The 27,812-nt window shown below is 34.6% G+C and overlaps 1 protein-coding gene and 1 non-coding gene across 9 annotated transcripts in view; both read left to right on the plus strand.

The window, feature by feature from the left end:
* The window catches only part of Akap6 (A-kinase anchoring protein 6), a 577,020-nt gene that overhangs the window by 260,581 nt on the left and 288,627 nt on the right, over nucleotides 1-27,812 (plus strand). The window lies entirely within an intron of this gene.
* LOC117286675 lies at nucleotides 10,351-10,550 on the plus strand. The gene has a single exon (XR_004517818.1). It is a non-coding gene; the product is annotated as a U2 spliceosomal RNA (small nuclear RNA).

The following is a 27,812-nucleotide window of genomic DNA, read 5'->3' on the forward strand; positions in this document are numbered from 1 at the left end:
AGGCCAGCCTGGACTACAGAGTGAAACCTTGTTTTATGAAAAAAGCATTCTTGTTAGTACATGTTTGTGGCTCTTAACTATTACATTTATCATGGAGGGTTTGGTACCTGTGGATAACACATTTTAATAAAAACCCAAAACAAACCAAACAAAAAGGTTGAAAAATGCACTAGTTTTTATATATAAAATTAGTAAACTTGAAAAACTGCAATATTACTGTACTTAGAATGTATTGGAGTCTCAAGAATAACTAGCTTGAATGATATGAAATCGACAATACTTAACAATTTGGAGCCTGTAGAAGTGGCTCTCTTGTATGGATCAGCCTAATTGTCCCCATCCTATGAATTTTTTATTGCATATTGGTTATACAGATTGAGGTTTCATTTTAACAGTTTTATACATGTACATCGTACACTTTCACAATCCCCCCATCCTTCTATGAACACTAACTGGTCTTACCTTTAAGAAGATATTGTAGTCAGGGAGAGAGATCTGTTGCCAGTTGTAGCACACTCAGGATGTAGTGCAATAGAAGGACAATGGAGTATTAGACTATAAGAGGGCATCTTCTGACCTTACAGTATCTCCCTGGAAGTAAGAACCACAAATAACTTAAATCAGTTTACTTATTTCCAAAAAGATGGCAAATATTCTCTAACATATACCTCTTTCATTATTCTAGGTATTTTATTTACTTTGTAATTAGCATAGTTTCAATGATTTTTTTCCCCCATCCAGATCTGGGGCTTTACTAGAAGGGCTTGGGGATTTAGCTTAGTGGTAACTCCACCTGCCTTGCAAGCTCAGGGTCCTGAGTTTGATCCCCGGTACTGGAAAAACATACAAACAAACAAACAAAAGCTCTAGCTCTAGCTCTAGATTTCCTAGAGCTCATACTCTGCTTTCCATGCTCTCTATATTATATATTACCTAGAGGAATTTCTTATACACTGTTGGTTCCCAATGACTGTTTTTTAAATGAATGGATAAATATTTGCTTTGGGATATCATGGAGGATATAGGAAGAAACTGGAGTTGTTCAGCCCTGTCCCAAGTTAGATATTCCCCAAAGGAAGTGAAAATAACTAAATAACATATGGGCACAGCATTCAAGGAAGGTATCCTCAGGAACTCAGAAATGGCAGTAGTCTGTAGTACTAAAATCAGAGTAACAAATGATTTCACTGTCCACCTCCTGAAAACAGAGGGAGTGGCTGAGAAAACAGTGGTTCCCATCAACTCAGGCTTTGGTAAGATTTACATAAGCCTCTAATCTTTCCATACAATGTACCCTCAGCAGCTCTGTCCACAGGAATAAATTAGTTTTAGTGGCCTTGTAGATCAGGGTATTTTCGATGGAGAAAGGAGGGTAAGGAAGGAGGTCAGGACTGGTATGGTTATACTACTGGTATAGTGGGTCACGATGTTTAGGGGATTTAAATACCAGATCAATAATAGTTTGGTGGTTAAATGGTTTTACACATCTTCTCTGCCTTTTTTCTTTCTCTTGTCAAAGCATTTTGAAAACTATTAGGCAAAGCCAGTTAAGAAATGAAGGAAATTTCTAAAACTGGATGAGTAAATACTCATTTATTGTTCATTATAGTTCACATGTAGGTTATATATTTGTCTTTATAGTAAAACATTTTTCAATATAGAAAAACACAGGATAGGGAAAACATTCTTCAGAAATGAATGTTAGGTAAAAGGAACAAGGCAGAAGGAGATACACTATAATGACATTTACGTAAAGCTCACATGAAAAACTTTAAATTATTTTACTTAGGCATGCATATTAAGTAAAATAATATAAAAGAAAGAAACCATAAAGTTATAGGTTTGATCATGTGTAGGCAAAAGTCATATAGTGGAGCATCTTGGCTTCTGTCAATGCTCAATTTCTTTAGCATAGTGGTATTTACATGTTTGTTTACTTCCTATATATTTGTTGTGATGTAAATTTATGATTTGTAAAGTTCTATCCATGTGGGCCATATTTCATAGTATAAAAGTTTAAAACATATGAGAAAATGAAAATTAGTGCAATAACAAAAAAGAAGGAATTTTAATTTTTTACATATTTATTTAGAGTTTATTATTCTGTACAATTAGGAAAGATGTTCCTTGCTTCTGTTTTCTTGATTGTTTTGTGGCGGTGCTGGGGACTAAACCTAAGGCCTCAAGCACTAGCCATGTATTCTACCCCAAACCTTCCTTCAATTTTTCTGCTCTTTTTTTTTATTGGTACATTTTAGGTGTACAATGCAGTTACATTTATCACTGGGATCTTGTACCTTTACATGATGTATCTTGGTTCTTATTTTTTCCCCATTCCCCTGTCGTCCCTTCACCCCCCCACCCTTCTGTATTTACAAAGACTTTGTTTCCATTTTTTTCTTTTTCTCTTATTTTTTTTCTTTTCTCTTCTTACCTTTCCCGTATCCTTCCCACTCCCCCTACACCTTGACATTTTTTTCCTATTATGCAATATCAATTATAGATTTTGATCCTTATTTACACTTTTAGTTTTTTTACACCAGAGAAACTATTCAGTATTTACACATGTGTGTCCTATTTATTTCACTTGAGTATCATCTCAGTGTGCATCCACTTAGCTATAAATGTCTCTAGTTTCTCATTCTGTATGGCTGAGTAGTACTCCATTTTATGAAAAAAACACATCTTTATCCAGTCTCCAGTTGATGGGCGACTAATTAGGCTGTTCCCAAATTTTAGCTATTACAAATTGTGCTGCTAAAATATGGGTCAGCATATACCACTGTGGTATGATTCTTTTAATTTTGGGGGGAAGATACCCAGCACGGGAATAGCTGGATCAAATGGGACTTCTAATCCTAGCTGTTTAAGGTATCTCCATCTTGATTTCCACAGTGGTCTCACCAGACTGCACTCCCACCAACAATGGAGAAGGGTTCCTTTTTCCACACAACCCTGCCAAAATTTTTATTGGTTGATTTCTTGATAGCAGCCATTCTTTTGGGGGAGAGGTGGAATCTCAGTGTTGTTTTCTTCTGCATCTTTTGAATGACCAGTGATGTTAAACGTTTTTTCATATGTTTATTTGCTGCTTTTGTTTCTTTGTCTGAGAAATGTCTGTTTATTTCAGATGCCCATTTTTGAATTCAGTCTTTGTATTGGGGGGGTCTGATTTTTTCAGTTATTTTAATATTCTGGATAGTAGACCTTTGTCTGAGGAGCAGCTGGTAAAATTTTTTTCCACATTGTAGGTTGTCGCTTAGCTCAGTTGGTGGTTTCTCTTGCAGTGCAGAAGCTTTTTAAAAAGATGAGATCCCAGTTGTTGATTCCCCATGCTACTGAGGATTTGTCCATAGTCTTTTCCTTGCCAGTGTCTTTGAGATTTCAACCTAACTTATCTTCCAACAAGTTTAGTGTTTCTGTTTTGATATTTTGATCTTTAACCCACTTGGATTTTAGTTTAGTGCATGGTGAAAGATAGGAGTCTAGTATTAATCTTTGGCAAGTTGAAATCCAGTTTTTCCAACACCATTTATTATAGAGGTTATCTCTCCTCCAGTGAGGTTGTTTGGCTCCTTTGTCAGAGATGAGGTAGCTGAGTATGTCTGGAGTTGTTTCTGCATATTCTAAACTATTCCACTGATCTTCAGGTCTGTTTCTTTGCCAGTACCATGCTGTTTTTATCACATTGGCTCTGTAGTGTGGTTTCAAACTGCTATGTTTCTGTCACCTAGAATTGCTTTTGCTATTCTAGGTCTCTTCTGGTTCCAAATGCATTTTTGGATTGTTTTCTCAAGTTCTGTGAAATACATTGTTGGGATTTCAATAGGGATTGTGTTGAATCTGAATAGCAGTTTTGGAAGTATGGCCATTTTCACTATATTGGTTCTTCTTACCCAGGAACAAGGGATGTCTTTCCATTTTCTTGTATCCTCTTCAGTCTCCTTTTTCAGAGTGTTTTAGTTCTCAATGTAGAGGTCTTTTGCTTCCTTTGTTAGCTTGATTCCTAGATATTTCACTTTTTTGGATGCTATTGCAAAAGGAATTGTATCCCTAATTTCTGTCTCAGTGATTCTGTTATTTGTGTACAAGGAGGCTATTGATTTTTGATGTTTACCTTGTATCCAGCTACTCTACTGAATCTGTCAATTAAGTCGAAGTCTTTCCTTCAGTTTTTAATGACTATATTTTGACGTGATTTGTTTGATTTCAGTTCTTTGTGTAGTTTAATCTGACCAGTTTGGAAGCTGAATGTGGCAGGTAATAAAAGCATCAACAATTATGTTTAGAGTCATATTCATATAACATTTTGACACATATTAATAATGTTAAATAAATATTATTCACATATATAATATTTGAGATATGCAATATTAATATGTTATGTTTAGTCTAAAAGTAAAAATTACATTAATATATGTCACATTTTTAATTTTCAAGCAGCAATAACATGAAAAGAGAGATTAGACATAATATTCATGTTACTTGCTTTTATTTCTAAAGTTTTCACAATTGCAGTGATAATCATACCAAACACCTATTATACAAATTAAGCTTGTTCAGTATGTACATATGTACCTGATCAAAGAACTAAAGCTTTTCAGTAAGAATTTGTATTTGTGTGAACCAAAATAATATATCTATGTTTAGGTATTATCTATAAAAATTTAATTGTAATTGATATTTTAAAAATTAGACTGAGATTTTGTTTCTTCTTTTCAGTATTTTTATGTTTGACCCATTTAGACTAGATCTTTCTTGTCAAGAAAAAAGAGAAATAAGAAGAGGGAAGGAAGACCAGCTAGAAAGCACTATTAACATCATCTGTAGAATAATCAACATGGAAAATGACCAGATTATTCCTAGCAGTGATCTTGGTGACACAAGATGAATGAGCATCGTGGAGATACATCCCACGACTTGTTCATTGGGCAGATTGCTATGAAATATTTACTTGATAAGATTATTGATATTTACATAAAATACATATTGTAATGTCCCTGGAGGCTCTATCCTTTTGTAAGGCTAGAGGGAAAAGATAATATACTGAAACCAATTACTGTTTCCTACATTTGTATCACTGTGACACCGAGCACACTCCCCTCCCCAGACCTTGGTTGAAAGAAAAGCACAGTTAGTGGTTTGAATGGGTGCCAGTGGTTTAAGTTGCATCTGTGCAGCATCCCTACTCATGATTGGTACAGTGTTGGTGGTACAGGTGTCAGTACTAGTTAGAATGGTGAAGTGTTGGATATGCATCAAATTTCCCTGAGCAGTTCTATACTTTAGTGTTAATGACTGCACGTGGGGGAAAGTGTCCATCAGGAAGGGTCCTTATATGGGGTACTTTAAAATAGACTCTTTAAGGAACAAGGATTGAGCACTGCTACTTCCTCTTGCAAGTAAATTTTGATCTGTGGCATAGAATAACATTGGGAGATCTCTGCTCTGTACAGTCATTCAGGGACTGAAGCTCCTTCTAACCCTAGCAGTGCTAGTAAAAATATAATAATGAGCTGTAAGTGTGAGTCACATATGTGATTTTAAATTTTCTATAAGCCACAATTAAAAGTAAAAATGAAAAGGTAAAATTAATTTTAATAATATATTTTATTTAACACATTTGTCCAAAATATTGTCATTCAATGTGCAATGAATATTAAATTATGAATTATTTTTATACAATGTCTTTGAAATTCAGTGTATAATTTATGCCTTACAGTATATCTTAATTTAGACTAGACACATTTCAAGTGCTACCATGTTGCCCGGAGTAAATCTACAGGCCCACTGTTTTAGGTTCTTAGAATTCTCTGGCTTTCTAAATCTAGCCAATAGACAAGGATGGTAGGGTACATAGAGAACCCCAAAGAGGCTTTAGGGGTTAGGTCTGGCACCAAAGTATTTCATTTCCATCTGCATTGGCCAGTTCTCAGTCATATGACCCAGCTACCTAGAGTACCAGACAAATGTAGATTGACTGCATTCCCAGGAGGAAATAGGTTTGGTGAGTATCGTCTCTATCACAGCACATAAAGAATTATTATTACTGAATTTTACAATTCAACAAATTATGCTTAAGCAAATTAAATGATAGGTTAGTTAGTGGGAGAATGTACATGGAATTCAGATCTTCATTCCCTAGAGTGATGTTTCTTTCGTCAGACTTCCTTATTTCTTCTCCTCACCTTAGTTTGTCCATTGGCCTACCTTTCAATTCTGTCCATATAGATAAAGTTCTTGGAGTAAACCTGATATCTTCAATATTGTATCACATCAGCTCTCATTATTCTATTGCTGCTGTTTTATAAAATGACAGGCAGCCCAGTATAACGAATCAAATATACTTTATTAATAGATGGTTCAACTAATTGTACTGTTCTAAGCACTACATTATCATTTTGAGTGGGCCCTTTGCTTCTGAGTACAGAAATGCCTCATTCAAAGCAAAGTATTATTAAGGTCCTCATCAAGCCATTCAATCAATGGATAAATTGCATTTTATAGTATAATGAACAGTCTATTCAATGGAAGTTTTTAGCTTTTTTACAGTGCTTAGAAAAATAGTAACAAGTGCTATTAATGGTAGAAGTATTAAATTAAAGTGTATGGATAAGCTGCTTTATTTTATAGATGCAAAGGATTATTTATATTTAGATGGAAAGGGCTATTTTATAGATGGAAAGGGCTATTTTAGTTGGAGAAATGAGATATTTCCCAAGCAGACTAGTGGCAGAGTGATGGCTTTCCTTTGCCTACTGATTGTAACACAACTGACTCCCAAGGACAGGTTTTACTGAAGATGGTGTAATTAGATTACTTGCCCTTTAGTTTTAAATTACCCCTGCAAAACTGGTTTTAAATTTTTGTTGTTGTTTAATAGTTTTGATATGAAATATATTCACAAGAGTCAAACATTTTAAAATATGAAAATATTTTAGAATTAAAAAATTTTTAAATATGAAAATATGAAGTGGAAATTCCCCCCATCTTTTCTTAGGCAGTTTCTCCTTCTACCTCTTTCTCCTTTCTGTACCCTAAACCAATAGGAATTCATTCTTATTTCTTGCATATATTTCTAGAGTTTGTATTTGCATTTATGAGCACATAGTAATATACATTCTATTTTTTATTTTATTCTATATATACTGTTTTACATATACTGTTTTGCTTTTTTACTTAATAATATTGTGAAACATTGTATATGTCAGAATATGGAGTTCATTTTTATCATCATTTTTATAGTTGTATATTGATTTGCTAAATACATGTACCACATTAATAGACAGTCTATTTAAAAATCTTTAGATATTACAAATTATATTGCCATGAATAGGCTTGTACATAAGTAATTTCACAAAAAGTGTAACTATATTGGAGACATGAATTGTCAAATAGGATTGCTATTCAATGTGTGTATACATTTGGAATTTGATAGAGATGGCCAAATTACTGTCTATAGCTGTTGCACTAATTTACTTTCCAATCAGGGATGCTTAAAAGTACAAGGATCTGATATAAATATTGTATAAGATAATTAAGGCACAATCTTTGCCCTGAAAGACTTTACTATCTGGTCTCTCAAAGTGAAAAAAAAAAAAAAAATCTTGCTCTTCAGGTAGAAGGCTATATAATTAGCACACTAAAATACTGGCTTTGAATTGAGTTCCATGTTTTAAATAAAAGGTGATAGGAAACATCAAGATGCATGTCCTGGGTGGCTGTGCTTAATAAGTGGTGTATTCCAGCATCAGAATGTATTTGGCTGGCTCAGCACATTGTTGTGTTTTTCCATTTCTATCCTCCTTCTCCTTCCTATAAACACAGCCAGCTATTTCACTCAGCTGTGAAATATACACTATTGTAAAACAATGTGTAATTAAGTGGTGGAATGACTGGGGTAGGCAAGTGCTGTAGGGGAGCAGATGTCAAAGAATTCAGTGTGCCTTGGGCCAGGCATTGAGACAGAGCTTGAGCAGGGCCTTGAAAAAACATGTGATCAGTCACAGATGCTGGATAAAAGGGCAGTTCAGGCAACATCAATGTGATGAGCAAAAGGCAAGAGACAGAATGAGCCAGGCTCATTTCAGGGATGGTTTAAAAGCTGTCTTCTCAGAAATAAGGATTTGGATAGGAGTTGAAGCTAGCAAGGTAGATTGGGAAACAGCTAGTGCAATCTAAAAAAACATGCCATGGCCTGTAGACCCAGAGTCTATAACCTTACATTAGACAACCTTACATCCTTAGAAAATCGTTGAACATTTTGAGCTTCAGTTATCTGAGATGCAAAATGATAATTTTAGATTGAAAAAAATCTCTAAGGTAGCTTCCTGTTTTAAAGTATTCTGTGTTGGGCCGGGGAATTAGCTCAGCAGTTTGGTGGCCTGCCTTGCAAGCGCAAGCACCCAAGTTCTATCACCGGTACCAAAAAAATAATAATAATAAAATAAAGTATTCTGTGATTCTTTTACAGTGGTCCTTGATAAAGTAGAATGAGGACTTTGGCATCCATCCTAACGCTGTGAAAACTTTTGCGTGCATTCTGAACATGAAACTCACACAATAAGAGAGGCAATTATTGTTATTAAATTCAGTAAAGGATAATTGCCTTGGAAAGGAAGATTAGATCTACTGGAGAAAGAAAAACAGCTTGTAAATTGTACTAGTCATTCAAATGGGATAAGACAATTGAAATTAAAAGAAGGGGACACACACTAGAATCATTGTATTCAACTCAGGGCCTTCTGCTTGTGAGGCAGGCATGGTGCTGCTGAGCTACATCTCCAGCCCCTACTCATTCTTTATTGATAGTCAAAAACTATATAAGGCTAGGTGTGGTGGCGCTCACCTGTAATCCCAGCACTCAGGAGGCTGAGGCAGGAGGATCTCTGTGAGTTTGAGACCAGCCTGGGCTGCATAGTGAGTTCCAGGTCAGTCTCAACTACATAGTGAAACCCTGTCTCAAAGAAAACAACAACAACAACAACAAAAACTATATGAGGTTCTGGGGTAAAAAAATCAGCAAAGACCCCTATTTTGGAGAACTTACATTGTAACAAGAGGAAAAACCAGAATTTGGTGACTGACCAATAGGGTATTTGTGCCTTTAAGAGAATATCGAGGTCAAACAGCTGGCTACATAGAATTGACTGCATAAATATTCTATAAATGTTAATAAAATGGAATAATAGGCAGTCACAAAGAATTATGATGCATATTATTTGACATAATAATATAGTAGGCCATCAAGTAAAAAAAACAATGCAGTCTAGAAAATTAAGTACCATTTTGTATGAATAATGCAATTTTTGAAGATTTAGCTAATTACTTTTCATTCAGTGATTCTTTACTGAGTTCTAGCCAGCCATTGTTTGGGGCCCTAGAGATAAAGGGTAAAAAAATAGTCATGATCTATTATTAATTTTTGCCTTATATTTTCTGTTTTGCAGTGAATTCATGTTATTTCTTTTGCAAAACATGTTTCTAGAAAAGCTTTTTTAAAATCACCCCATTGATCATTTGTGTGGTATGTAAGTATGCTGTGTGAATCACCCTTGCCTTCACAAGTGGAGTGGATAATACACAGTTAAAAATGACACTCTTCTGTCCTATGTCTCATCGAGTTCTTATACAAGAGATAAAGTACCTCCAGGACACCTTCCTTCTTCTTGGGGTAGGTTAGGGTACTTCCTGTCCTTTGGTGACCATAGCAACCAAAACTTCTAGACTTGGTCTGGCTTTAAAGGAAATAGAGTTCTGCTGATGAGACTGTGACTCTGTTAGCTGTTTATAATCCTTCTAGGGGGCTGGTCATTCCAGCCTTGGTGTCTATTTACATGGGCTGTATGTTACATGACACTTTTTTATTCCTATTGAAGTTGCCTCTCCCGGAAATCTCTGTCATTCCACAAACCTTGGCTGTTACCCTTCCATGCAGCTGACCTCCCACAGTTTGAAAGACAAACTGTATTCTGGCTACATTTAAAGGCAGTTTTTGGGTTGGTTTCATGAGCAAGGAATTGGGTATAATATCTTTGTGGGAAGATTAAAGGAGGATCTGTGACTAGCTGTTACTGGATTCCAGGGCCCTTACCCAAAAGCCTTTGTGTTATTTTCCTCTCCTTCTGCCCCAGCTCAATGCATGGTATCTCTCTGCTATGGTGCATTTCTCATCAACTTATATTTTTACTATGCCATATCTTTGTGTATGTGCTGGAGAACAAACAAGCAAGTACAATCTACTAGATTATTATTGATGAAGATTGCTCCATGCTCTTTTTTTTAAGGTTGCTCCATGTCCTTTATAGTAAACATACATATACTTACCAACATTTATAAACATATATATGAATCGCTTCTCGGCCTTTTGGCTAAGATCAAGTGTAGCATATATATGAAAACATTTGCTTACAATCCTATTCCCTAGAAATATATTGGTATACATACTATAGAGTCCACTTTTTGCTAGCTTCAGAGATAAATTTTCCTTAAGAATTTCCTCTGTATTCTGTGCTTTCTCTCTGATTATTGGGTTTAGCCGTAGGCTGACTAGACTTCTCTACATCTGCCTTTCTTTGTCAAACCTTGCTGCTGCTTTCCATTCAAAGTCTAAATTGCTGTAAGATCCTAATGATTATATAATAGACAATGTGAAATAGCAAGAAAGGGGCTAAAGGTATAGGGAAAGTGGGAAGGGTAGGGGAAAGCTAATAAGGGAAAAGAAAAAAATATGAGAAAATGAAAAAGTGGAAATGAAGTGTTTGTAAAGGTGGAGGGGAGTAGGGGTGAAGGGAGGGCAGGGACAAGGGGGAAAAATGAGAACCAAGACCTATCATGTAAAGGTACAAGATCCCAATGATGAATGAAAATGTACTGTATACCTAAAATGTACCAATAAACTCAATGAGGGAAAAAAATTGTTGTCGCAAAAGTACCATGTAATTCTAAAGACGCAAGATCTTCTTTGTTTAGGTGTTCCTTTATTTCACTCGGCTTCCAGAGATGATCTCCTGTAGCATCTGTATTAACTATTGATAATCCCTTTGTGTCTCTCTCCTACCAGCACATTTTCTTCAGCCACCCACTTCTGGTCACACATATTTCCCAGAGTTAAACTCAGTGCTCACTTGCAGTAACTATTTCACTTGTGTCTCTTTTATCTTTTTCCGTTCTGCTTTTTAAAATTATTATTATTATTATTTTTTTTTTTTGCGGTACTGGAGATCGAACTCAGGACCTTGTACTTGCAAGGCAGGCAGCAGTGTCACTGAGCTAATCTCTGGCCCTTAAAATTAATTTTAATAGTACACTCTACTACTTGTAAGCGACTTGCAATCCCCTCCATCACCAGCCTCTTTTGGAGTTATTAGAGAAATAATTAAAATTATTTATCCTTGTAAATTTCTCATGTAGTCTTTTCTTACTCATATTTTCTCTACTTCTGGCTGAATTGTCCCTTTTTTATTTCTTCACTATTTACCTTGCTATTAATATACTTTGGACTTTTACTAGACAGTCATAAGATGTTTCTGTCTGCCATTAGGAAGGAGTGGTAGAATAGTCATTAGGATTTAGGGTGCTATGGTGAGGAGTTTATCAATCATGCATTAAATATTGCAAGGAATAACCTGAGCTTCACTTGATGTTTGTGCTTGCTTAGGGCTCATTTATTGGTCCTGCTTTTCCTTTTGTGTACTTCTTTCTCTTGGAAGCCCAACAGAGTTCTCTGTGAGTCAGAGAAGAGAAAGTTATTCCTCACTAAGTTTATAGTCAATCTAAATAAACAATGAGTTTAAAAATGACTTATAGGTAAAATTAATCTGGGGATTTGAAAATTGCATTGAAACAGAATTTGTTTCTTAACTGGTAATTGATTTCAGAAATAAAGTATAATGTCCTTTGAGGAGGCTGCATTAGTGTTATAGGATTATTTTAATGGACTCTTCATTCTCCATTTTGGTGTGTCATTGGGGTATTAATAATGGATTGTTGCTTCACTTGGTGGTCAGATATGTTATTCTGATGCATCTTTATTTCCCAGAGGAGCCTCTGGAAAAGGGCAATGAGGGTAGATTTTAGACCGCATTATTGGAATTCAATAACTTTCATCTTGTTTGTATGTCTAGGGCTTGCTGAAGAGTGGTTCTAATATAGAGAGTCAGTCAAGCATAGGGCAGGAAAAATACCAAAATGGATTTTCTTAACTAAGCTATAAGCTAGATTTTGTGTTTTAATTTAGACTTTGATGCTCAGCATTAAATTTTCCAGAAAATGTTCTAGGTATATACATTTTCTTCTTTTTTACTATCATAGATGAAGGGATGAGCATAAGAATAAGCATTCACTAGTACAGATTTTTGGCTTAATGAAAATAAGCATAAATTTATATGTCAGTAAGAAAAAATATATACATTGCAATAATTCCTAAGAAATTGTGATGGACTAGTTCAGTTATGTCAAGTATACCTCCAAAGCAACAGTTAGGTCTCACTCCCAGGTGAAACATTTAGGTTTTCCTCTCCCAGTCACTACTCAAAGGCTTGACAGTGGAAGGTTCTGAATCCTAGGGTGAGAGAGTCACTCCTGGAGTGATAGATTCTTGTTTCATCGAATAATGAATATTTCTTCAGTAAAATCTTTTCTGTTGTGGGTTTATATGAAAATGTAGAAGAGAGTCGGTGATATTTTCACCCATACTCTAGGACAAACCAGTCACATTAAAAGAGAGGAAGGGATAAGTGAAGTTTACATTCTCACTCTCATTTCAGAGGAATATTTGTCTTTCTTGTATTTTTTTATTTATTTCAAGCCTACTAAACTTAAAAAAGTAATCAAAGAAAACTGGTTAATAACCATTATTAGTGATCCATTATTCATTTTTTGCTATCTGGCTAATAGCACATAATCACCTGACACAGAATCTTAAAAGAATGAGAACAGAGTAACTATGTATGAAGTGACAGGTCTCTTCTTACACAAAGAGTATGTGAGAATCTGAGAATCCTATTGTTTTGACACTGGTATTCTTCAGTCACTTTGATATTATACTTTATGTTATTATTATGCATAGTTTGATCTGTATTCCTTGACTATTGTTTTGCCAAGGAACTGTCTTCATTTCTTAGTTATTTAACTTTTTACTTTTTTTTCTTTCTCACAAAACAAATTCAACTCTAGTGGTCTAGTGGGGAAAATTTAAGACATAGGAAATAGTAAAGCAGTATAATAGAAATTATGAGTGGGAGGGATGTACATTAGGGTGAAGGATCTGGATTCCATTCCCAGTAATAGGATAAAAAAAAAATGTCACCTAAGAAAATACAATGAACAACTTTGACATCTTTTTTAGTTCTTTCTCTGAGTGTACACAGCTATAATTTTTATAGAACTCTTATAAACTTAATTTTTTTCAGTTAAAATCTGTCTGAAACATCCTATGTCATTAAATGTATTTTGCCACATCATTTTTAGCATCTTTATACTTTTTTCAATATATCGTGCTAAACCCATCTCATTTGATCTTTTGGTTTTTATATTTTTTTCATTATTATAAACAAGTCTGTGATAGTACTGCAGATGAAGAATCCATTATTATTTAAGGAGAGGTTCCTAGGATTTAAATTATTCGGTTAATAGGAGGCAATGGGAAATTTCCAAAGGTTGAGACTTCAATTTTTGTAGTCATTACAGTAAAGGGTGACACAGCTTGAGATTATGGATTGGGTTTACCTCACTTTCAGAGTCCTAAGTAGGGCATCTATAATTCACTCCTCATAGAACTTTGATTCTATTAACTTTCATTTCCTGTTCTAGACTCTGAGATGTCAGACTTAAAATCTCATGTCTATAATGTTAGCTCTCAAAAGGCATGTTGTAGGTGTTTAAATGAAAATCAACAGCCTAGCTAGTTGCTGTGGATGTTTATGCGGGGGAGGAAAACATAGAAACACATCCTTAGTAGCTGTGCCATGGTCTTAGAGATCTAAATATATAGAGTACATCTAAGAAAGAGGCTGACCTTCCCAAGGTCACACCATGAGTCAGCGGTAAAATCCCAAACAGAACTTTCATCTCTTTTAACTTCTTTTTCCCAGTAAAAATAGTATTTATTAATAAGTCAAAAGAGAGTATTCATAAGTGAACCAATAGGGCCCTTTATACTTAGAAATTATCCTGAAAGCCTTTCAAGAGAATTAATAGAAAATTATCATCTCAGAGGAAGCAAATCTAAATTGTAAATAAGTATTGATAGGTTTTAGGAGAGAAACTCTTAAATGACTCCAATGGGGAAAGGGAAATACACAGTATAGGCAGATGGAAATGAGCCTCAAGGGAATATGTATGTTTGTGTTGCCTACTGATGAGGGAGAGTTGGAGGAGGGAGGAAGATGATCTGAACCCACTGTGGTAACTAAGGACAAGGAACAAAAAAGGCTCTTCAGGAATTAACCCTATGATTGTACATGGTAGTTTTGGCCCCCATTCTTAATGAATCCTAGATCTTTTTATCTCAGAAGGGTGGTATGGATCTGAATGGTTATTTCAGATCCTGTAACAAGGTCACCTGCAGGCGCCTGAAACTTGGCCCAGAGCCTGAAACTTAGGACTCCTGGTTTATAGGCTCGTGCTAAACTTACTGTCAGGAAAGAGCAGTCATTTTCCAAGAATTTTCAGAGATACACAAAAATTTATAAGTAACTAAAGGTCAGGCTAATGTATGGGTGGGATACCCAAAATAAAAGAGAAAAGAAAAAAAGAAAAGAAAATATTAGGTCTCCAGAATAGAGATCACCCATCCAATACCACTGTCTTTATCGATGAGTAAACTGAGGCTGAACAATCTATGAGAACGTAAATAATCAATATACATCAAGACCAGGAATTCAGGCTTTCTGAAGCCCATCCTGGTGCAAAGTGATCTAGATACATCTTGTGATTCATTTATTCTTTTTAATAATCATTTTCCTGCTTTTATTTCATGGTTCATGAGCTCAATATCAGAAACATCAATATATATTATGAATCTATTTGCATGTGGTACTACATTCTAAAAAGCAAATTAGACAAAGGCCGTGCTTGTCCTGTAGGAATTTCCTAAGGCAAATAGACCTCATGGAAATACCATATATATTACTGAACCAATAGAGCAAATATGTAAATTGCATAACTTTTATCATGTCAGATGTGGGAGTAAGAGATTCTCGCAATTGACTGGTAGAAGAAAAGACCTCATTTTCATCATTGTATGGAAGGGGAATAAAATGCTTTACCTGATGTATTCGACAGTAGAGTATAATTTCTTTGGTATTTATTAATTTTTTTCCATGTATTGGTCAGGATTTTTTCCACCTCAAATAAATTAGATTGTGAGAGTCTATATTGAAAGTAATAGTTCAATCAACAAATCCCCTGAAGCTTTTTATATGTAACAATTTTAAGCAAAAAGTTTTCAAATCATGGAAAGCAGTACTGTTCACTATTATTTATGGTCAGGTATGGCCTGTCATTACTTCCATTTGGTTCCTCCTCAGTTTCAGGCAAATAGACTTTCTGAGAGATGGTGGTGAAAATGTGAAGATTGCTAAGTCTGTATTTAGTATCTTCAATATCCTCTTTCTACCATTTTCCCCACTCTCCTAAATCTATGTACACTGTTAATGTTCTCTTAACCCAAACAGGAGATGATTCACTATCAGTTATATGTATTTAACAGGTGCTGATTAATGTGGAGAGGAAGCTAAACTAGTACTTGCTTTCTTAGGGCTTTCCCTTTGACCTGTGAAATACACTGTTTTGTCTAGCTGAGTTATATTCTGCAAACACCTTCTGAACGTTGCCCACAGTGTCCTACAGTGTATAATTATAGACACAAAGACAAGACACATTTCCTGCCATGAGGAAGGTACTGTATAGTCAGGAGATGGATGAGTAACAGCTAATTATGACAGAAAAATCATTTCTGCATAATGATTTCATTTTAGTCATCACATTCACATAATTTTAGGAGTAAAAAGAATAACCATTGTTCATTGATTTATTCAAACTTTGGATAGAAGTACTGTGATGATCATAAATTGTTATCACCTTTGCTACTACTGTCTTTTAGAATTAGTCTCAATATGACAAAGAAGAATGTAGGAAAATTAGAAAAGTGGACTTTCTAGAGGAAAGGAAAAAAGAGAGTGATGTAGTTCAAGTATTTTTAAAGTTTTAATTTTTGTAGAGCAGTTTTAGGTTCACTACAGTATTAACAGGCATGTACAGAGATAGGCTATGTACTTCCTGCCCCAATACATACATAGCTTTTCATATTATCAGCAGTCCTCACTAGAGTGGTAAATTTTTTACAACTGATGAACCTATACAGACATATCATTATTACCCTAAGCCTATAGTTTATAATAGATCCACTCTATCTTGTGCATTCTGTGGATTTTGGCAAGTGTGTAATGATATATGTGCATCTTCATTGTTTACAGAATTGTTTCACTGCTTTAAAAATCCTCTATGCTTCACTTATTCTATCCATCTTCTCTCCTTCCCTACAAACCTCTGGCAGCTATCGCCTTTTTTACTGCCCCCATATTTCTGTCTTTTTCAGAATGTCAGGTTAGTTAGAATCTTACAGTATCTTTTAAGATTGAGTTTTTTCATTTAGTAAGAAATATATTAGGGGGCCAGGGATTCAGCTCAGTGCTGCTGCCACCTGCTTAATAAGTCCAAGGTCCTGAGTTGGATCCTGGGTACAAAAATAAAATAAAATAAAAAGAAAAGAAAGAAAGAAATATATTAAATTTCATGTCTTTTCATGTTTGATAGCTCATTTACTACAGCTTATCTGTTCATCTACTGAAAGACAACTTGGTGTTTACTGGTTTTGGGAAATGTTCATAAAGCTTCTGTAAATATCCATGTAAAGGGTTTTGTGTGAACAAAAATTTGCTGCAACTCCGGGTAAAAATTAAGGAGCATGACTACTGAGTTATATTATAAGAATATGTTTAATTTTGCAAAAAACAACCACATTGTTCCAGATTGACTACCATTTTGCTTTTCCACTGGCAACAAATGAGTATTAATTACCATTGCTCCACATCTTCACTATTATTTGGTGTTGTTAGTGCTCTGGATTTTGGCCATTCTAATAAAGATACAGTGTTATCTTGTTTTAATTTGTAATTCCTTAATTGCATATGAGGTAGAGTCATCTGTGTACCTTCTTTGGTGAGGTGTCTCTTAAGGTTTGGATTTTTGTCCTCTTGTTGGTGAGATTTGTGGATCCCTTATATAGGTTGAGCAACATTTTTTTTCTCAGATGTCTTTTGCAAATATGTATGGCTTGTCTTTTCATTCTCTTGATATATTTAGCAGAGCAAATTTTTACTTTCAACAAAGTTTGATTTCATGAATTAGGCTTTTGGTATGGTATCTAAATAGTCATCATCAAACCCAAGGTGGTCTGGATATTCTCCTTTGGTATCTTCTAGAAGTTTGTGTGTTTGCATTTTACACCTAAATCTGTGACCCATTTTGAGTTAAATTTTGTGTAGGATTTAAGGTCTATGTCTAGAATTCTTTTCTTTTTTTGTTATGTAGATATGTAATTGTTCTAGCACCATATTTTGAAAAGACTGTCTATTCCTCATTGTATTGCCTTTTTCATTTTCAAAGATCTATTGACTGTTATTTCTGTGGGTCTCTTTCTGAGGTCTCTTTCTGTTCACTTTGTCTATTTTTCTGAGCAAGACTGTCCTGGTTACTAAGCTTTATAGTAAATCTTGAAGTTGGATGTTGTTAGTACTCCTACCAAGTTGAGAGGACTGCTTCAATATAATATTATGTTGACTATTAGATAATTTGACTGTCCATATAAATGTTAGAATTTGTTGATAATAAATAACCTTCTGGGTTGTTTATTAAGTAAAAATTATCTATCAATCAAATTGGGAAGAACTGATCTCTAGATAATGTTGAGTCTTCTTATCCATTAACATAGACTATCACTCAATTTTTATTTAGTTTTTAAATTTTTCACCAGAATTTTTTCTTTTATTGATATTGTATGTATTTTGTTAGAATTATATCTAAGTAATTTTGAAGAGCTAATGTAAATGGTATTATCTTTTTATTTCAAATTTCATCTGTTAGTTACTAGTACATAGGACAGCAATTGACTTTTGAATATTAATCTTGTATGCTTCAACTTTGTTATACTTGGTTATTAATTCCAGTGTGTTTTGTTTATTTCTTGTCAGTTATTTCATATTTTCTAGATAGGTGGTCATGTTATTTATGAACAACATAGTTTTATTTCTTATTTCCCAATCTGTATACCTGTTATTTCCTTTTTTTGGTGTTGTTTTATTGCAGTAGGTAGAACTTCCAGTATAATATTGAACGTATTTTTTTTCCTCATTGAGTTTATTGGTACATTTTAGGTATACAGTACAGTTACATTCATTATTGGGATCTTGTACCTTTACATGACAGGTCATGGTTCTCATTTTTTCCCTTTGTCCCTGCCCTCCCTTCACCCCCTCTCCATTTACAAACACTTTACTTCCATTTTTTCATTTTCTCCTATTTTTTTCTTTTCCCTTATTCCCTTTCCCCTACCATTCCCACTTTCCCCTACATCTTTAGACCTTTTCTTCCTATTTCACATTGTCAGTTATCTCATTAGGATCTTATGTACTATTATAGTTTTTCACACCAGAGAAACTATTTGGTATTTACACATGTGTGACTTATTTATTTCACTTAGGAGTATATCCTCAATATATATGTATTCATAGGAAAATGGACACATACTATGATTGTTAAAGCTAGATGTCAGTCTAAGTTTTAGAACAAAGGAAGAATGGGAAACTAATAAGAGGAAGATGCAGTACTCACAGTGACCACAAAAAGAAAATCCAAAAAAAAGAGAAAAGTCTGTTTTTCTCACAGACATTGATTGTCTTCTCTAAATTAATAAAAATTATTTTAACATAAACTGTATTTAAAAAAAGTAGAAACTCTTCAAGTAACTAAAGGTAATGCTCTAAGGCCAGTTTTACAGCTTTTTTTGTTGTTTTAAATGCCATTACAGCCAAATTAACTCACATTTGACCAAATATTTCTAAAATAGTCCAGCAACACACAATGGAGTTTTCCATTCAGTATTTGAAGCACAAAAATAGGCTATGTTTACAGTAGTTAAGGCGATTGAATTTTAAACAAAAGCAAATTTTTTTAAAAAGGGAAAAATAGCAAACGTTTTCCATGCTACTCCCATAGACCTTATTTGTAAGTGCAAGTCAGGAAAACAAACATTGTCCAAAATGCTTTTGCCCTGTGTGCTGGTCATTAAACCACACACTGGGCTGTGGCCTTTGCTGCCAATACACATAGTCTACTAACTCCATTCCCCATGTCAATCAACGCTGTCCAGTCCTTTCAGCCTGGGGCTTTTTTCAGTCCATAGAAACTTTTCATAAATTGGGGGTGGGGTAGGGAGAAAAAAAAAAGGGGTTGCAAAAAAAAGAGAGAAAAATGACCTGTTGTCAATCTGTGCAGTAGTTATTCTAAAAATGGTCAATTGGGTAAATGTGTACACCTAAACTTTGAGCTGGCATGGGTTTTCTGCAATTAGAAGTTTCTTACAAATGCACAATGCACATGCAAATCTTTCAGCTCTTTGTAAACATGTATATGTTCCTTATTATGTAGCGAAGTTAGCAATTTGCAGCTTAACTTTTTATTCAGCTTAACAGTTTCAATTTAAAGAGTGGGAAAGTCAATTTAAATTACATAAAATAAAAATAAAAACAGTGCATTTACATTCTTCATAACACCAGTTTTTTCCAAATGGTGCTATATTTCTGAGAAAATTAAATAACTTTAAACTCACTCATTAAAAGTTTTACACTCTATAAACATCTCTTAAGTCCATGCTTTCAAAAGCTTGGTTTAGTTCCAGTATTTCATTGTTGACTTTTTGCCTAGATGATCTGTCTATTTGTGAAAGTGGGGTATTTAGATCCCCCACTACAATTGTATTAGTGCTTATTTGGTTTTTCATGTTTCTTAATATTTCTTTTATATAGGTGGGGGCATTAGTATTTGGTGCATATATGTTTATGATTGTCATCTCTCCCTCTTGAATTGTTCCCTTTACAAGGATGTAGTGGCCTTCTTTGTCTCTTTTAATCAGTTTTGGTTTGAAATTTACTTTTTCTGTGAATAAGATTGCTACCCCTGCTTTTTCTGGACTCCTGTCACATGGAGAATTGTTTTCCATCTTTTCACTTTCAGTCTATGGGTTTCTTTTTGCATTAATTGTGTTTCTTGTATACAACATATTGTTGGATTTTGCTTCTTATTCCATTCTGCCAGTCTATTTCTCCTGATTGGTGAGTTGAGGCCATTGACATTGATGGTTATAACTGATATGTACTGACTTATTATTGTCATGTTGTTGTCCTTTTGTTGACTCTTTTTACTTTTTCGCCTTCTCCTTTTAGTTTCTTGCCTTTCCTATTTGATTTGCTCTGTTGGGCCTCATGGTGTTGTTACCTTCTTTGTGTTTTTCAAAGATATTGTTTAGAATTGCTTGTAGTGTTGGTTTGGTATTCATGTAGTTTCTCAGGTGTTCTTTGTTGTGGAAGTGTCTTATTTTCCCATCCATTTTGAAAGAGAGTTTTGCAGGATACATCAGTCTAGGTTGGAGGTTGTTTTCTTTTAGTACTTGAAATACCTCACTCCAGGCAGTCCTTGACATAAGGGTATGTGTTGAAAAGTCTGCTGTGATTCTGATGGGCTTTCCTTTGCATGTGATTTGTGTCTTTTCTCTTACTGCTTGTAGTATTTTGATCTTCTGTTGGGTTTCTGGGATCTTGATTATTATATGTCTAGGTATAGATTTTTTTTGGTTGTGGCTCATTGGGGTCCTATATGCCTCACTTTATCTGAATGTCAAATTCTTCCCCTCTGTTTGGGAAGTTTTCTGTCATTAATTCTGTGAACAGCTTTTTTAAGTCATTTGTATTTTCTCCTGCTACTTTATAGATTCCTATCAATCTTATATTATTCCTCTTTGCATCATTTAGGAGTTGTTGGATTGATTTATCATGATCCCCTATTGTTTTTAAGAGACCTCGCTTTTCACGGTCACTCACTGCAATCTTATCTTCTATATCTGAGATTCTGTCTTTGCATTCTTTTATTCTGTTGCGTACACTTTCAATGGAGTGTTTAATCTCCTGGATATCTGTTTGAATCTGTTTTATGGATTCCATTTTTTTCCTGTGTTGGGCGTTTTATTGTTTCCATTTCTTTCTTATGCTGGGCCTTTATGGCTTCTATCGTAGTCCTGACCTCATCTATTTTTTTGTCAGTTTCTGCTCTAGAGTCTCGAATCATGACTTTCATTTTGCTCACCATCTCTGTGGTTATTTGGGAAATTATTTCTGTTTTGAATTTTTCTAGAGCCTGATTGATCTGTTTTGTTACTTCCTGTGCTATGAGTTTAGGGTGTCCTGGTGTTTCACTATCAGCCTTTTCATCGTCATTTGCCCTACTGTTTGCCGTTAGTGAACTGGAAGTCTGTCTTTGTGTTTTGCTTAAGTGTTTTCTCATTTTTATTTTTGTTGTTGGGCGGTCCTTGGTTTAATCTCTGGGTTATCACCCAAATCTTCCTGATATAGTTGCGCCCTAGAGACCCACAGACATTCACATCTTCATAACATCATTTAACTTCATAACAGCTCATCTAATCAACCACAATTCTTTATCCCAACTGATACAATGAGCAACACAATATGATCAAGCACATCTTGGAAACTGACCACTTGTGGTCGTCCCTAGTCTGTCACCCTTAAACCATGTGAATTAAATTGAAATCAAGAAGCAGTCCAAAACATGTCTGCAGTGAACAAACTTTTCAATGTACTATATTTATCATTTAGGATGGGGACTCAGACAGAGCTAGGACGAGAGGAGTAGATAAGTAAAAGAATTGGAGAAGGTTTCAAGTGAAGCCAGAGGACATAGAATGACCACACAAGATTCAGGAAACTGTTAAATTTGAAAGGGGCAGAGTAGAAGTACAAGGACAAGAATATATCCCTTTAACAGTAATAGGGGCTCACTTTCCCTTGAAACCACTGACCCCTGTGTGAGGTAGAATGACAGAAGAAAAGAACACAAAGAAAAGAGAAACAATGATAAAAGAAGAAATCTGAGTTAGGGCAGGAGCAGAAACAGAAAGGGAGATGAGGGATAATATAGTGGAGCAAGAGACTGAGTTGGAGAAAGAGGACAGAAAAGAGAAAGAATTTGCAGAGTGGAATGAGGAAAAGAAAGAAAAAAAAGGATTTGAAGGGCCTCTTTCAGACTATATCTCTGCTGTCATTATATACAACATGTGCAGCCATGTGTAGAACCAAGACCCCTGATCTCAGCTAGCTGATGGCAGAACTCCATGACGCAGACTGACCTCAGGCTGCAAGGCCCAGATTGAGTTCTCTGACCTCCTGAATGGTTGAACTCCACACTGTTTTACTACAGGTTTCCCACGCCCTTTCTTTAAAGATGTTCAAAGTTGGGAACTCAGAAAAATACCCTTTATGACCACTTCTGCCTCTGCAGACTGAGTCCAAAGACTGGCACAATCAGGAGTCTGAGAGTATGGGGTGGGGGAGTTGTGGGGGTTCAGGAGTGTGCTACCTTCCTGGCATTGGAGCGATGGCACCTGGCAGGAGAGGGCGTGGCTATCCTTCCTGGGGTTGGGGAGAATGTTGAAAGTATTGATAGGGAACATCTTTGCCATTTTCTTGATATTAGTAAGAAAACTTCTAGTTTTTCACTGTTAATTTTGTTAAATAGATTTTTTTTGAGGGGTCATTATTTTTTCCAAATTGAAGCCTCTTCTATACCTAAATTACTGAGAAGGGTGGTTTACTATTGGAGAAATAAAAATACTTTGTCATGAGAACATCTATCAGTCTATTTTTGGAAAAAATACAGTTCTGATAGTCAACTAAAGGTGACAATAAACTCTGAAAAAGGAAAGTTTTTGTATAAAGTTTCAAGATTTAGTTCATATTGTTTGAGAGTTTCATGACAAGTAACCATGTGGTTCTCTTGATCTGTATTTTAAAATATAAAATACATGTGTATTAGTTAAGAATCTCTTTTCAGTTTTTCTAAAGTATATGCATATAATAAGCATAAAGATATTTTACATCATTTCTATAATTTCTAGTAAACAAAATTAGTAGAAATAACGACTGCTTTTTTTGCAATGCAACTAAATCTATTTTGTATTTATTTTTCTGTTGCTTACTGAGTTTAGAACATGAACAAAATTTAATGACATGCTCTGGATAAGATAAGGGTCCAAGATTTTTGAAACTCTGATAGGAAAAAGAACTTTATTTAAAAGTAGGTTTCAGTTTACTTTTGTTTTAGGAAAACTGAATAAGTCTCCAAATTACACAAAAACGTAAGTAAAGTATCTTTTGAGAGAAATACTGAAATTAGTTTTAGTGGGAGAGAAAGAAAAACATCATTTGGGATTATAGATGAAGGAGAAATGCCACCTGTCCGGTGGAGAGAGGTTATAGGTATAGGAGGGACTTTTGCTTTGTTTTCTTTTTGAAGGATTGTATGTGAGAAAGCAAGAAGAGAAGTATAAGGGCTGAATTTGTGGGACTTGGGTGGCAATTGTTGTTTTAGCACATGGGTTAGAAAGTTAGTAGGAGCACAAATTTTCCCTTTAGGAGGACAGGAAGCCCTGCAGATTGGCAATTTGGGATTTTTGGCAGAAAGTTGATCTGTATACACTTGTAATTTTACAGGGAAACTTTCAACATGTTTTAAACAGGTTTGGTGGTCTCATAGTGAGGCGCCAAAAATTTCCCCTCCCAGGAACAGTTGGCAGGAATTGAGGAATCACACTCAGAATTCCTATAGTAAGTAATCTGAGCAATCACAGATGAGTGGTTCTATCCCAACCTAGTGAAAACTGAACATAGTAGTTATCGCAACAACCTTGTATCTATCTAGAAGAAATAAGATATCAAAGAATATATAATAGTTCATTTTACAAAAAATAAAAGGCAGCTTTTTCACATAAACATAATAAGATATTTTGAAAACAAGCTAAAATATAAAAAACAAAACAACTGAGCCATATAAGTAGAGTTTACTGGAAAACAATCTCAGATCATACCAGTATTGGTATGAGCTAGTTCAGTAACCATAGAAGATTCCTGTTTCAATGGTAGAAGACAGCAGCTAAAACTTTGAGACCAAAAGGTGTCCAAAAGGTTGAATGAAGTAAGCAGTGGGCAATAAAATGTAGTCAATGTATTTTGCTCTGTATGTAATTCTGAATGCTACAGGGACTACTTTGCTGTAGATGACTCAAACATGACAATAGAGGGTTTCACGTTCCCACATCAACGCTGCCATATATAAGGGGAAAAGTCTAATGTAACTTTGAAAATGTACTGTTAACAGCATATTTAATTTATGAGATGGATTCAAGATTAGCCTCGTTTTCTTTTATACTTGCCAGAAAATGATGTGGAAATTATATAGAATTGCTATATAGAATTAGTGCTGATTTTCACCTTAAGTCCATGACCTTAAGAATTCTGCTTTTGCAATTTCCAAGAATTTAAAGTGAATATGTGACCAAAAATGAATTTGTTTTTTCATTGGCAAGTGTTTAAGATATATAACATGACATTCCTTTTGAGTAATTGGTTCATATACATCATGTCATGACCACTTTTGAACCTTTTGAACCCCTATACCAACCTTTCCTTACCCTCTTTCTTTGATGCCCTTCCCCATCTCTAAAAAGTCTGCCCATTTCCTGCCATCTCCTTTTGATTGTACTCTTTTATTTATGTTTTAGATTTCTCATAGAAGAGAAACCATGCAATATTTAACTTTCTGTATATGACTTATTTTACTTAACATTATGCACTCAAGATCCATACATTTCCTGAAAATGACTAGGATTTATTTTTCTTTATGTCTGAATAAAATTCATATATGTATATATATATATATATATGTATGTATCAGATATTTTTTTGTTTATTGGTGAGTATCTAGACTTTTTCAAGCCTAGCTATTATGAATTTTAGTGCACATGTATGGCTATAGTTTGATGCTTACTTTCTGGGAATATACACAGGAAAGGTAGGGCTGTGTCAAATGGAATTTCTGTTTTAGTTTTGTTTTTTTTTTTTTTAGGAATTCCCATGCTGATTTCTATAATGGTTACACTAGTTGACATTTCTACCAACAGTGTAGAATGTAGAAGTGTTCCTGTTTCCCACATTCTCAACAGCATTTGTTTGTTTGTTTTTTTGTCTTCTTGATAATAGCTATTCTGATTCAAATTAGATGGAATGTAAGATTATTTTAATTTACATTTCCCTAATGACTAAAGATGCTGAACATTTTTTCATGTGCTTATTGGCCATTTGTACTTCTTTTGAGAAGTGTCTACTCATTTTATTTGAACAATTTTTGGATTCTTTGTTTTCTAAAGTTTTAATTTTTTGAATTCTTTATACATTTTAGATATTAGTCCCCCACCAGAAGAATAGCTGACAGAAAACTTTTCTCATTCTGTAGGTTGTGTCTTCACTCTTGATTGCTTTGCTATACAGAAGCTTTTTAGTTTAACAAAATCCTGTTTAGTGATTCTTGGTATTATTCCTTATGTTCTTGGAGATCTATTCAGGAAATCCTTCCCTGTGCCTGTGGATTCAAGTGTATCCCCTATGTTACCTTCCAGCAATATCAAATTAGATTTTGATTTTATTTCAGTGCTGGGTGAGAGGTATGGGTCTCACTTCATATTTCTGCACATGGATAACCGACTTTCCCAGCACTATTTATTAAAAAGGTTATCTATTAAAGAGGTTATCTTTTTAGAACCATATATGTTTTTTGTCTCCTTCATAAAAGATCAGATGGCTGAAAGTGCATGGCCTTGTTTCTGTGTCTTCTATTCAATTCATTGGTCTATATGATTATTTTTGTATCAGTACCATGGTGTTTTTGTTTATAGCTTCATGAAACCTGGGTTTGTGACACTTTCCTTTTTGTGCTTTTGCTGAGGATTACTTTAGCTATTCTGGGTCTCTTCTGGTTCTAAATAAATGTTATAACTTTTTTCTAGTTCTTTAAAGAATGTTGTTGGCATTTTAATTTTAAATTGTTGTCAGTAATTTTAATAAGAATTGCATTAAATCTGTACCTGAGTTCTTTAGTTGTTCTGTGTTGCTCTCTTGATGTCCTGAATCAATTCAAAATACTTACCTCCTCAGTGATTCCACTGCCTGACTCCAAGCACAAGGTCCTGGGGTTGATCTCTGGTACCAAAAACAAAAACAAAAACAAAAACCTTACATTCATGGCTATTTTGGTGTTGTCAGAGAGCCAAAAGTCACATAGGTGGATGTATATTTTACAATAATAAATTTTAAAAATGTAAACATTTACCACATATTTTTATTACCCCTTATACACAGTTTTTGGTAATGTGGCCATTTTAACAGTATGATTTTACTTATCTGTAATCGGGTTGTCCTTCCATTTTCTGATGTTTACTCCAATCTCTTTTGTCAGAGTGCTGTAGTTTCCATTATAGAACTTTTTCATCTCCTTGCTTAGCTTACTTCTTAGGTATTTAATTCTTTTTTTTTTTTTTGAAAGCTATTATGAATGAGATTGTTTCTCATCAAACTGAGGCCTGTGAGCTTGCGAGGCAGGTGGCGGGACCAGGAATACTATTGAGTTTTAAGTGTTGATTTTGTAATCTACTACTTTTGCTTAATCTGTTTATTAGCTCTAGTGGTCTTGTGCAGGTTTTTTATTGTTTGTTTTGTTTTTCTATCTAAAGAATCATAACATGTGCAAATAAAGATAGTTGGATATTTGACTTCTTTTCCAATTCATATCCCTTTGATTTCTTTCTCTTGCCTGGTTGCTCTTACTAAAATTTCAAATTGCACATTTCAGAGAGTCATGAGAATGGATGCCCTTGTCTCATTCCTGATTTTAGAGGTAATGCGTTCAGTATTTTTCCCCATTTGATATGATGTTGGTGGTAGGTTTGTCATGTATGTCTGTTACCAGTTTGAGACAAGATTCTTCTATACCTATTTTCATTAGCATTTTTTTTAAATCACGAAGGATGTTGGATTTTGTCAAAGGCATTTTCTGCATCTAATGAAATCGATCATGTGATTTTTACCATTGATTCTGTTTATGCGGTGTATTACATTATTTAATTTCATACATTGTACCATTTTTGTATCTCTGAGATGAAGCAGACTTTCTTATGATGTGTGATCCTTTTAATAATTCATTGAATTCTGTTTGAAAGTTTCTTATTAAGGATTTTTGCATCTGTATTCACCAAGGATATCAGCCTATAGTTTTGTTGTTTTTGTTGAGTTCTTGTCTAGTTTTGGTATCAGAATAATCGTCTCAGTAGATGGAGTTTGAGAGCATTTTTTCCCTTTCAATTCTGTAGAAGAGTTCGATGAGTATTGGCATCAGTTCTTTTCTTTTCTTTTGTTTTTTTGGTGCCTGGGATCAAACTCAGGTCCTTGCACTTGCAAAACAGGCGCCAGAACCACTGAGCTAAATCTCCAGCAGCATCAGTTCTTTTCTGAAGTTCGGGTAAAACTCAATAGTGAATCTATCAGGTTGTGATCTTTTCTTAGTTGGTAGTTTTTTTTTTTTTTTTTTTTTTTTTTTTTTTTTTTTTTTTTTTTTTTTTTGAGGCAGGGTCTCGC

This window comes from Fukomys damarensis, unplaced genomic scaffold (genome assembly GCF_012274545.1).
Source record: "Fukomys damarensis isolate Sample0158 unplaced genomic scaffold, DMR_v1.0_HiC HiC_scaffold_17, whole genome shotgun sequence".
Lineage (NCBI taxonomy): Eukaryota > Metazoa > Chordata > Mammalia > Rodentia > Bathyergidae > Fukomys > Fukomys damarensis.